This window comes from Cupressus sempervirens, chromosome 2, assembly GCF_028749045.1.
Source record: "Cupressus sempervirens isolate cs-2001-9-10 chromosome 2, ASM2874904v1, whole genome shotgun sequence".
NCBI classification, from domain to species: Eukaryota; Viridiplantae; Streptophyta; class Pinopsida; order Cupressales; family Cupressaceae; genus Cupressus; species Cupressus sempervirens.
In genome coordinates, this window is record NC_143119.1 from 178,978,539 (window position 1) to 178,992,365 (window position 13,827).

General features: G+C 34.4%; 1 pseudogene; it reads left to right on the plus strand.

The window, feature by feature from the left end:
- LOC149571664 (rust resistance kinase Lr10-like) overlaps nucleotides 1–13,827 on the plus strand; it is a 57,969-nt pseudogene that overhangs the window by 14,594 nt on the left and 29,548 nt on the right.

Below are 13,827 nucleotides of genomic sequence, written 5' to 3' on the forward strand. Positions count from 1 at the left end.
TATTTCAGAGCTCATGCAATGTATGGATGTGATTATGGGTGTTACAGGACCATGTTGTAGAGACCTACAATAACCTCTCTTGATTTTTGGATATCTTATTCTTTTTAGATTTTGCAACTCCATCTCGGGTGATGTTGAAACTTGTAGTGTTGGCCAGTACAAAGTTGCCAACTGTCGAATCTCCCTCACTCCTCATTATGGGATCAAACTATCTATTCCATTAGCTTTAGGTAGTCAAGTAATCCCTAGCCCCAAGTTCATCATGTCCCATTGAGTGCTTGCACATTCTCGGGCATGCCAAATCGAATCATCCCTAAGAGTCACTAAATGCCATAGGCTAGTGATCTTTGACGAGGCATATATCGAAGCTCGCGTGAGGTATGGATGCAATAATGGATGCTACAAGACTATGTTGTAGAGACCTATAATATCCTCTCTCAATTTTTGGAGATCTTGTTTTTTTTAAATTGTGTGACCCCATCTCGAGTGATGCTGAAACTTGTAGTGTTGGCCAGTACAAAATTGCTAACTACCAAATCTCTCTCACCGCTCATTGTGGAATCAAACTTTCTACTCTATTAGCTCTAGGTGGCCAAGTAAACCCTAGCTCCAAGCTCATCCTACTCCATTGAACGCTTGAACATTCTCAGACATGCCAAACCGAATTGTCCCTAAGAGCCACTAAGTGCCATAGGGCAGCGATCTTTGATGGAGCATATCTTGGAGCTTGTGTGAGGTATGGATGTGATTCTAAGTGCTATAGGACCATGTTTTAGAGACCTAAAATAACCTCTCTCTCTTTTTGAATATCTTATTCTATTTTGATTTCGCAACCCCGTCTCAAGTGATGCTAAAACTTGTAGTTTTGGCCAGTACAAAGTTGCCAACTATTGAATCTCCCTCACCATTTGTCGTGGGATCACATTGTCTATTATCTTAGCTCTAGGTGGCTAGGTAAACCCTAGCCCCAAGCTTCTCTTATCTCGTTGAGTGCTCGAGCATTCTCGGGCATGCCGAACTAAAACGTCCCTAAGTCACTAAATGTTATAGGGTAGCAATCTTTGTTGGGGTATATCTTGGAGCTCATGCAAGGTATGGATGCAATTCTAGGTGCTACAAGACCATGTTGTGGATACCTACAATAATCTCTCTCACTTTTTAGAGATCTTATTCTATTTTGATTTTGTGATCCCATCTCAGGTGATGCTAAAACTTGTAGTGTTGGCCAGTACAAAGTTTCCAAGTATCGAATCTCCCTCACCGCTCATCGTGGGATCAAATTGTCTATTTTGTTAGCTCTAAGTGGTAGGGTAAACCCTATTCCTATTTTCATCCTATCCTATTGAGCGATCAAACATTCTTGGGCACATTGAACTGAATCGTCTCTAAGAGTCACTAAGTGCCATAGGGCAGAGATCTTTGACAGAGCATATCTCAAAGTTCATGTGAGGTGTGGATATGATTCTAGGTGCTATAGGACCATGTTGTAGAGACCTACAATAACCTCTCTCACTTTTTGGAGATCTCGTTCCATTTTGATTTTGCGATCCCATCTTGGGTGATGTTGAAACTTGTAGTGTTGACCAGTACAAAGTTGTCAACTATCAAATCTACCTCACTACTCATCTTAGGATTGAACTGTCTATTTCATTAGCTCTGGGTGGTCAAGTAAACACTAGCCCCAAGCTCCTCTTATCCCATTGAGTTCTCAAACATTCTCGGGCACACTAAACCGAATTATCCCTAAGAGTCACTAAATGCCATAGGGCAACGATATTTGATGGGGCATATCTTAGAGCTTGTGCAAGGTATGGATGCAATTCCACATGCCATAGGACTATGTTGTAGTGATCTACAACAACCTCTCTCCCTTTTTTGAGATCTTATTCCATTTTGATTTTGCGAACCCATCTTGGGTGATGCTAAAACTTGTAATGTGGGCTAGTACAAAGTTGCCAACTGTAGAATCTCTCTCACCATTCGTCATGGGATCAAACTATCTGATCTGTTAGCTCTAGGTGGCCAGGTAAACTAAACCCTAGCCCTAAGCATATCCTATCCTATTGAGTGCTCGAATGTTCTCGGGCACGTCAAACCAAAATATCCTTAAGAGTCACTAAGTGTCATAGGGCAGTGATATTTGATGGGGCGTATCTCAAAGCTCATGTGAGATATGGATGTGATTCTAGGTTCTATAGAACTATGTTTTAGAGACCTACAATAACCTCTCTTTCTTTTTGGATATCTTATTTTGTTTTGATTTTGTGACCCCATCTTAGGTGATGCTAAAACTTGTAGTGTTGGCTAGTACAAAGTTGCCAACTATTGAATCTCTCTCACGTTTTATCGTGGGATTGAACTATCTATTATGTTAGCTCCAAGTGGCTAGGTAAACACTAGCCCCAAGATCCTCCCATCCCATTGAGTGCTCAAACGTTCTCGGGCACACCAAACTGAATCATCCCTAAGAGTCACTAAATTCCATAGGGTAGCGATCTTTGACGGGGAATATCTCTAAGCTTGTTTAAGGTATAGATGCAAGTATGGGTGCTACAGGACCATGTTGTGGAGACCTATAATAACCTCTCTCTCTTTTTGGATATCATATTCTATTTTAATTTTGTGACCCCATCTCAGGTGATGCTAAACCTTGTAGTGTTGGCTAGTACAAAGTTTCCAATTGTCAAATCTCTCTCACTGTTCATTATAGAATCAAACTATCTATTTTATTAGCTTCAAGTGGCTAGGTAAACCCTAGCCCCAAGCTTGTCCTATCCCATTGGGTGCTCAAATATTCTCGAGCACGCCAAACTGAAACATCCCTAAGAGTCATTAAATGCCATAAGGAAATGATCTTTGATGGGGCATATCTTGGAGCTCGTGTGAGGTATGGATGTGATTCTAGGTGCTATAGGATCATGTTGTAGAGACCTATAATAACCTCTCTTTCTTTTTGGAGATCTTATTCCATTTTGATTTTGTGACCCCATCTCGGGTGATGTTGAAACATGTAGTGTTAGCCAATACAAAGTTGCCAACTACTGAATATCTCTCACCTTTCATTGTGGTATCAAAATGTCTATTCCTTTAGCTCTAGGTGGCTAGGTAAACACTAGCCATGTGTTCCTTCCATCTTGTTGAGTGCTCAAACATTCTTAGGCATGTCGAACTAAATCATCCCTAATAATCACTAAATGTCATAAGGTAGTGATCTTTGACAGGGCATATCTCAGAGCTCGTGCAAGGTATGGATGTGATTCTGGGTGCTACAAGACCATTTTACAAAGTCCTATAGTAACCTCTCTCATTTTTTTGAGATCTTATTCCATTTTGATTTTACGACCCCATCTTAGTTGCTACTGAAATTTGTAGTGTTGGCTAGTACAAAGTTGCTAATAGTCGAATCTTTCTCACCGTTCATCATTAGATTGAACTATATGTTATATTAGCTCTGATTGGCCAAGTAAATGCTAGCCCCAAGTTCCTCCCATCCTATTGAGCACTCAAACATTCTCGGGCATGCTGAACTGAATCATCCCTAAGAGTCACTAAATGCCATAGGGCAGTAATCTTTGACGGTGGCAACTACATATGTCATCTCATCCAATGATGGAGACTCATGATAGAAGGTAAAGGGGTGATCATACACCTCATATTGAACATGTTATTTTTTTATGTTAATAAGGTAATCTTTTTTGTAAGGTCAAGGAACTTGAGGTCACCTATAAACCCAAGTTCCCTTAGTCCTAACGACACACACATAGACTCAATAAGTTTTTTGAGAGTCGTTACACCTTATATAGGTCCTATGTGTTACCAAAAACCACTTGGTTAAGTTCTAGGAAGAGTTAGTGCAAAATTGCATTTTGCAATAAAAGTTGTTGACAACTTTTTGGCAATTTTAGCAATTTTTTAGAAAACCTTGAAATTAACCTTGTAACCAATCAAACCAACTGGTAATCAGTTGAAATGGATGTCAAATGATAAAAATAACTTCTATGAATTTAGAGGATGCATAAGGTGTTGGTGATTATTAATTTTGTTTATATGGCAAGGAATCACTACTGATGTTAAACTTGTATATAGGATCATTGAGTTATTGTCAAATATCATTACCTCCTATTTGGAATAGCAAACTCATACTTTATTAGAACGAAACACCACTTTAGCTGCATGTTATCACTGAATGGAGTTAGTGGAAGATGTTAAGGATCTTCTTAGTTGTCTTAATATCCATTTCATGGGTTTGAAACATAATCACTTCCCTTTGTGAAGAGTTGTCCAAAAATTAGCAAATTACATGTTGTTGCAAAGAAAATACAATCATAGGATGTTGGAAGATTTTTTTCACTCATAAGATGTTGTAGAATCTGTTGGAAGGATGGAATAGATGATAGATTGAAGTTTTTGAGATAGTTATTAGGTGTTCCTTGAAGTGTTTGAGGTATTAGTTTGAAGCAAGAAGTTGATTATGATCCATTTCTCAAATTTGCTCATTTTTCCCTTATTGCTTCCCAAGTCTTGCATAGGGAAAGTGATCAAGTATTTTTGTGAAGTTGGGTAGAAGTTTGTTCAATGTTGTAACCAAGTTGGAAAGAGTATTTGAAGATACTTAGGAAGGTGGGAAAAGTAGTTTGCCTTAAAAGTGTTCTTGCTAGGAATCCACTAGCTTTTGGCATAAGCACTTTGCATCATTTTGGATGCAATTTACATTAAAATGAAATACATGAAGTGTACTAAAAACGTAAACAAGAAAAACAAGATATATATTATGATAACCAATAATGTCATACATGAACAAATATATAATATATAATGATAACCAATAATGTCATACATGAACAAACATATAATATATTATGATAACCAATAATGCCATACATGAACAAACATATAATATATTATGATAACCAATAATGTCATACGTTAACAAACATATAATATATTATGATAACCAATAATGTCATTCATGAACAAACATATCATATATTAACCAATAATGTCATAACTCTAATAATGTCATGCATCAAATATAGGTCATACATCAAATATAAAATGTATATCGAATATGTCCACTAACATAAAATACAACATATATGTCCACTAATGCCTATACATGTGTGTCTATCAACTATATCTTCTCCTTCCCATGAGGGGAAGGAAATAAATACCTGGAGGTTTTTGGTTGTTGTGTGGAGGGAGATAATGGGGATGATGGGGTCTTCCTCACATGCTTGCTCATCCTCTTGCTTAGGCTCTTCTCTAACTTGAGATGATACAAACAAAGTAGGTATGAATCAATAATTATTATACATTGAAATCAAATATATGTACCCAAAAAATTAATTATTTTCTTACCACCATCAAATAGTCACTCTCTATGTCCACCTCAAAGGCTTGCGGATGATCAAGTGTAATAAAGCCCTACAACAATTCAATCAATATGAACACTTATAAAAAACATTTGAAATTTTGATACTAACTATTATAAACAACAACTAAAACTAAAAAAATTATTTCATACCTCGATCAATGGCTCTGAACTAGCCATCACTGTAGCAACTCCATGATCGATGGACTGGCAAAGATGAGGAGTCTTAAATGTCAACAATTGCATGTCATATAATACAATTTACATGTAACATGAAACATGAAACAAATATAATCAAATGAATTAAATTAACATGAAACAAATGTACCTCTACAAAACTTGTATCACGCCTAGGCTCAGAGTCCCTTGTGAATGTCGATGGTCTAGTAGAGAATTGATGCACATGGATAATTTTTTTTGTCAATCCTTCATATGATTACTTAATAAATATATGTATTAATTTAAATAATGAAATCGATACATACCTTTTGACTCATTGATAGGAGGTAAAATGGGGCCGAGGAATCTATATTAGGGCCATCAACACTCTTACTCTAAATTGTGAACAATGTCAATACATGCTAATTAATTAGTCATTCACTATACATACAAAATGTGATCAAATTAGTTTATTATAATTGTAATTTACCTATGTGTCGATGCCGAATGTGTCACTCGAGCACTCATCAATGACTAGCCTATCATCCATATTGTCTCCATCATGACTACCAAATGTGCATGAGGATCCACATGATGTGCACATATGATCGTAATGCATAGAAGGATCCTCCTCAACTAATGTACTACCACCATGAATGAGGATCTATGTCAAAGCATTGATAGTCCCTAGAGTGTTGGTCTCTACATTTTCTTTCACAACTGAATGAATAATCACATGCTCACCCTATGGCATGACAATAGGTGCCCTAATTACATTAGGGTCACAACGTACCCCCGGCCTCTCAAATGATGACTCCACACTTCTACCTTGAGATTCTAATAAACTGAAATAATTGGGGATCTCTCCAAGGAAAATTCACAACATAATTTCTTTAAGAAATACATTGGAACCTGATGATTACTGCAAAGAGGGGCATCAAAGACCATCCACCTTCTATTCCAAAATTTGTTTCTAATATCATCATGTATGCACCAATGGATGGGGAACCTTTTAGTTGTATTTTTAATAGTGGCTTGTTCTCCAAGCTTTTTAAACAATGCACAAATGCTACCTTTTACTATTTTCTTTTTTTTCACATTTTTATATGATAATTTTTTTGCATAATATCTTATTTGTTCATCCCTCTTAACACACCAAATATCCAACTGACCACTAACCAAAGCTACATGGGTCATAATGGACTCAAGGGAGGATGCCAATTGTGCTCTCATTGGATTGGTTTGTCCACAAGCTTTCAACCTACCAATGAGTGCTTCTAATTCATCTCTCTCTCTCTCTCTCTCTCTCTCTCTCTCTCTCTCTCTCTCTCTCTCTCTCTCACACACACACACACACATTCAAAATTTTGTCTTGGGTGCCAAGAGGAGGTCTTCCAATCGGTGGAGGTTGTGAAATTTCTTTCTCTTCTTGTGGAGGGTTTTGATTTTCATCTTGTGGAGGATTTTGATTTAGATCTTGTGGAGGGTTTTTATTTTGATTTTGTTGATCTGGCTAGGGATTTGGCAGTTCATCATTAATATTTCCTAATAAGAAACCAATTGCAATATAAATAAATAAACAATTTTAAAGAAAAACTAAAAAAACCTACCAAACAATGTAAAAACTTACAAAATAATGCAAAGACATATAAAACAATGCAAAAACAAGAGTAGAAAACATACTATGTGATCTTGATCTTGATCTTCGGCGACAAGGAGGCATTTTGAGGAGGTGAGTGACAAAATTCTTTAACTTTTGCAATCTATGTGCACAATGTTGAGGAGAAAGAATGTGAAACAAAAAATAATGAAATGGGTCATGGGGTTGCAACCCATATATAAAAAATTATGATTTCACAAAGCATGCATGTGCTTTATTTATTTATTTTAAAACTTTTTTGTATCATATTTTTGGCACCACAACTTGGTGCACTTACCCATAAAAAGTATAAAATGAAGGAGAAATTGTGTCCTCACTTACTAATTTGTAGTTCTGATGTTGGCAACCTGATTATCAAGAAGACACTATAATTGTGTTTAATTTCAAAGCTGAAGAAGATGCAATGTGAGGGTGACTTTGGTTGTAATCAACATGTATCGTACAAACAATGTTTGGAAGAGGTTGGAGAATTAAGTTTTACACTTGGCAGATGCATTTACTTGAATTAGCAAGCACAAAGATAAGTAAAATAATATTAAGAATATATGAGGTAATTGTGCAATGAGAATTATATATGTTTGTCAGATTGTTAAGAGAAAGAGAGCCAGATGTAAATAAAATAGGGTTTTTCAATTCAGCTTGAGTTTCACTATAATCAGTATGCACCATTAGGGTACCTTGCTCAAAAATGTAATTCTTGGCCATTTGTTGCTAGAAAGTTGATTTTCTTGTAGATTAGCGTGTAGGGAATTATGGAGCTAGTATTATATGTGCAAAGTAAATTTGATAATGGAGCTATATAATAGAGTATGTGTGAGTAAAATACATAAAAGACATGAATATGCAAATGGTACCTAAATGTGGTTTTGGATGTTTTGGTTTGATGAATGGAGTCTCCATATGTTGCTGGAAAGTTGATTTTTTTGTACATGATATAGATAGTGGAAGCAAGTTATTGCACAAGTTATGAAGTCATTATTATATATGCAAGTTAAATTTGACAATGGAGGTGTGTAATAGAGTACCTAATTTTGGTTCTCGTTGTTGCAGTTGACATAGTTGCATCAATTGGAGTCAATGCATTCGAGAAGTTGAAGAATGGAATAGGTGATGCATAGTGAATTGAAATACATGAAGCAAATAGTAAAACTTATAGACAATTTATATGGTGAAAGAGCATTATAGACATAATATGTTGAAGGAAAGATTTATAAGATTGAATACCATTAGAACTATGAGAAGCATAATGGACATTAAGAAGACATTAAGTAAAATGGTACAACTAGCATACAACTCTTAATTTTAAACATGGCATGAGAAACATTCAATATATCCTAAAATGTTTGTGCTCGAATGTTACTAGTGAATGGCTCATGTATGTTTTATAGTAGACTTGATTGTATATGTGTCCAAATTATGAGAGTAATTACTGAATACAATTAGTAAATAAATAAGTGTCTAGTGCATATACAATATATTGTTGCATTTGATGTTTAATTGCCAAGTGGTATTTGGGATCAAAACTTTGTAAGAGCTGCAATATGAAAAAAGCATCTGATGTAGTTGGGGTCTTGTACAGTGATATCATTGTATAAGCCAAGTTAGTATAACATGGAAACAATTATTGAATATGAAATTAGAATAAAAGAAGAGTATTGTGAATGTGTATACCTTAATAAAGATAGTGTGTGGGCTAATCTTCAAGTGAAAGAACACAAGAAATCTAACTACTTTAATTAAGAGTAAACTTTCCTCTCAGTTGGAAGCCTCAAAACAAAAATATAAGTACTTGTTTGTTTGTCATTGACATATGCATCATATGTCATGTTTTTTAAGGAAGGCTATATTTTCTTAGCAATATTCTTTTTTACAAAGCAGTGGATAGTTTGATTATTGTTGTTAGCAATGACTGCTTTAACATGAAGGGAATATATGTAGCTGACTTCTTCATTACATTTGGTACAATGTGCTTTTTTGTCATTTAGTGTGGCATAGCTGTCAAATCTGTAGATGCATTTAGGATAGAATGCATCAAATGGATTTGAATATGCATTTGTAGGCCTTAAGAGCCCAACAACTTGTAAGAAGGTTAAAAAATATTAGTAGAATGTTGAATCTAATTATATGAAATGAAAAGTGTGAGATATTTGAAATGTTTACCTCAAATGTCGCATGTAGCAGTGCATCGAGTCTTTCCAATGTTCTTTTGTCATTATGACTACAAATATATTTTGATGGACTTGTACGGAGAGCATGTTTTTGGTCTTTCTTTTTTGCAATGTTTCTAGAAAGGAAGATTGGAATTTCACCTTTTTGTAACTATTGAAGTATATTGGAGAGAAATTTGGATGCATGTAGAGTTGTTTTGGAAGAGTAATATTGATTATTTGGGAGATGAATCAAAATTGTAAAAAAAAGGATAAAAGAGAATGAAAGTAGTGTCAAGAAGCTTATTGGTGCTTTATCAACATCTATATGCCCATCTTTGATATCAAGTATGCATTATGTTCCTTTTGTGTTTGCTTCCACAACTAGTGCACCTATTGTCCCATAAGCATATTCTTTTGTACTAGAGAGAAGTTGTTTTATAGTTGTCCCTGGAATGAAGTTATATTCATTTGGAAGTGGTGGAATTGTTTCAATTTTGCTAGAATCTTTTAAAAGTAAGATGTAGTCAGAATCTCCACAGTTAACATCTATTTTTGGTGCAACTTGGAATTCTTTTATCACTATTGCAGTTTGTGGTATTATCTTATCCTTGAACTTGCGTAGGAGATTGCTACCAATAGTTAGTGTTATTGTCATTTCACCCTTAGAGTCTGTCAGATCAGCTTGTAAGACTTCACGCATTCCTACACCTTTGTCAAGGACAACTTTGTCGGTGACCAGCACATTGCTTTCAAAAGTTGTGCCAACTTTTCTCACATTTAGATCTTCAATTGTTACTAGTCTTTCACAAGTTAATTTTGGCCTATTACAAGTCAAGTAGCATAATGTTAAGTTGCATGATTTGAAAGACTATAAAAGATTTTTTTAAAAATTGATGTTATTACCTTTTTGGTTCTTTTTGCTTCTTTGTATCTACTTCAGTTTGTTGATTTTGTTGTCTCCATTGCTATTGGTCTATAATAAAGAAAATAACATGATGTTAAGTTTCTTGATTTTGTAGCTAATGTAATAGATTGAAGGAATTGATTTTATTACCATTGCTGGTGAAAACACAATTAAATTGAATGTATCTAGAATGACAACATTAAGCCATGTTGGAAGATTATAATTGTTGGTTTTTTATGTTATTTCCTTATAGAATGAATGTTTATGAAAGTTGAGAGGTGGTCTATCCAATATGCTTTTATTTTATAGGTGGAACATATTTTTTTTATTTAATTAGTCCATAAGTGGTCTATTTGCAGTATGTGTTTGGTTGAGAACAAATTGTGTGTTGTGTTGCTTTATATGTTGTATGAGTCTTGTTGTCATTTTGTTGTCCTTAGACATGTCTAAGTTGAAATCTCCTATTATGAAAAGAGTTGTTTTTTGGATTGGATAGGTAAAGTTCTTAGTCATTGTGGCCAAGATCTCATCTATGGGAGTATTGGGTCGTATGTAAACATTAGAAATATTGAATTCAGTGGCATAGTGACGTAGTGTCAATGTTATGGCTTCACTATGTTTTGTTTTATGCTCTCTCGTATTCAACACTAGTAGATTGTTTGTTATAATAGTTTTTATGTCATGTATATGATATAGTGTATGGATTTTTTATTTGTGGAGTATATTTTTATGGGATGGAGGAAAGTGGACCTCTTGGAGGCACAAAATATCAGAGGCCATGATGTCGTAGTCATTAATAATATAATTTGTATGTGCTCTCAAGCTATGGGTATTTAGTGGGCATGGAAGTATATGTGAATCTTGCATTGAGCAAGTTAGCTGATTTTCAAGTTTCTATTGTGCATATGTTTGGAGGCGAGACATTTTGCAATGAATATTTTGTTTGACCTTTAAATGTTTTGATTATAAAGATTTAAGTAAAAATAGTGATTGAATTATTTTTGTTCTTGAAAGTACTGTGTATGTTAAGCCATGTTGTGTAATGCAAGTTGGGTCAAAAGCAAGGCCTTCCAATTTCAGCCCTTGAGATTGGTGTATTGTTCAGCACATGAAAGTTGTACTGGGAACTATTTTCTAATTTTTACTTGTCCACTAGTGAGCATTTTTAGAATTGGCATTATTATCCAATATATTGGAACCCAATCTCTTTGAATTTCTATAGTATAGTATTGAGAAAATTTATTTCTTTGGTGGTGACCTATTTTGGGGTCATTAAATTGGATCCAAATTATGTCAATGTCTTGTTGTCTTGTGTATGTTTTGAAGATTCCGTCTGAACCATTGACAAGGCCATCTTTTGTGTTATAGTTTCCTCCAATAATCTCAACAAGGATGTTTTGGTTTTAAGATTATTTGACTTGTTAATTAGGAACTATGCATAGCATTATTTTGTTATGTGTGTCAACATCTTCTCTCTAAAGAAGAGGTATGGAAATGTTGGGTCAAGTGGCGTTGAGCATAAGAAAGCATGATTGAGGTATTGTATATCGTCATTTGTATGTTTTCCCAAACATATCCTATTAAGAGTAGCAATTAATTGAGTATCATTTTTTTGCATTGTTTGGTTTAGAGAATAGCACTATACTTCATCTCTCCAAAAATTGTAGGGCATTAATTTCATTGGAGATGGTTTAGTGTTAAATACATCTGAGTCTACCTCTGGGAGAGCTTGGTAGAGGTCACCACAAAAAATTATGTCAATATTGCTAAAGTAGGAAGCTGCATAATATTGCATAATCATTTATCAAGATACCATAAAAAGTGGACCCTACCAAAGAGATCTCATCTATGAGAAGCACATGTAGTTGATTATAGGTCTTTGACATTGTATCTAATGTCTCTGTGCTGAGCAGGACAAATTCTGATTTGTTGAAAGGTATGTGGAAAGTTGAATGCAATGTTGATCCACCAATGTTTTATGTTGTTTTTCCTATATATGTAGTCATTAGGCCTTTTGGTTTATCAGGATCACTATCAATTGTATTATTGTACAACTAGATTAGAGCTTGGTAAATAGTTATTGTAGTAAATATCTTTCTAGTTCCTACTCCTCTTGTTAGGAACAAATGTATTAGAGTGCTAGGATCCTTTAACTTTTTCATGACGATGTCTTTAATGATCATTTGTTTCTCTCTATTTAGAGATCTTCTTAACCTATAGTATTCATTGTTGTCTATGACCTATGGATGTCTTGCAATTTCAAATGGTCTTGGGGATAGATTATTGGTGCTCTTATTAAATGTGGCTAGAATATCTTCTTATATGTCATATTTTTCTTCTTCTATAGGATTTTTTTCTATAAATTTGTATCTTTGATGTTGACATCATTGTCATTCACGTCAGAGATAGCTTTGTCAATGTCACCCCATGCAGAGTTTGTGGTGTAGCATAATTTTGCATGATTTATTTGAATAATTGTTTCATTTTGCAAGTATGCATTTTCTCAAGTATCAAAGTTTTCTTTGAGGGTATCTTCACTTATTATGAATGGCTTATATAATATTAGTTGTTCTTTATAGTGGCTCTCTATGTCAATGTGTTTGTTGAAGTTTATGAAATGAATTACTTTTGACTTGGTTTTATGGTCAAGCTTAGTGCCGTCTTTTTTACCTTTAGAGACAAATTTTGCAAGGAAAATATTTGAAATGGTATGAGGACATTGTAAGTAGTATTCTATCATTGATTTGCACATTGCATTTTTAAATTCATCATCCTCTTTGTTTAATGCTTTCAATGATTTTAATATAAATGTTTGATCATTTTCAGGTCTTGTCTCAATGAAGATGTGCATTTTTTAGAACTGTGATTTAGTGGCAACGAAAGAGCAAGATGTGTTACTTGTTGAGATGACATTTGGTGGAGATTTAGTAAAGAATTCCTAGTTTTGATATCATTTTTAGGGCATCTATATTTTTTTTTTGGTGGTCTTTATGGATTCTCTTGAATGCATTTGTCATCGATCTATCCACTTTTGCCATATAGGAGTTGCAATACATTACTGCAACATATGCATTGAGGACATATTGTGCATCTATATTTTCTCTCCAAAGCTTTGGTATTTTTTTAGAGAAGCTATTGTTCTATATCTATAAAGGTTTCCTCTGGAGATAAAGGGTAGGACTATTGATTGTAGATCTTAAGGCCATTACATAGTCATTCTCATTGACACTTATTTCTTCTAAAAAAATTATGAATGTAAATGTGTTGTTGTAACTTGCATTTTCAATTTTCATATGAATGTGTGTAGCAATTGAATGTTATTTTACATTTGTGTCTTCTAATGGTTCAAGTATTTTTGTGTTCCTAATAGGTGGAAATGGAAAATTATATCTACAATGTGCATTTTTTAATTTCCTACATCATGTTGTATGGTAGTGTACATGTACTATTGCTACATTTGTTTCTAAATCTTTTGCCACATGTAATATATTTGTCTATAAATTCTATAATGCATGTATTTCTATGTCTTCCATACATGGGAGCATTACAAACCCATATGAGGAAATGGTCATGTTCATTTCCA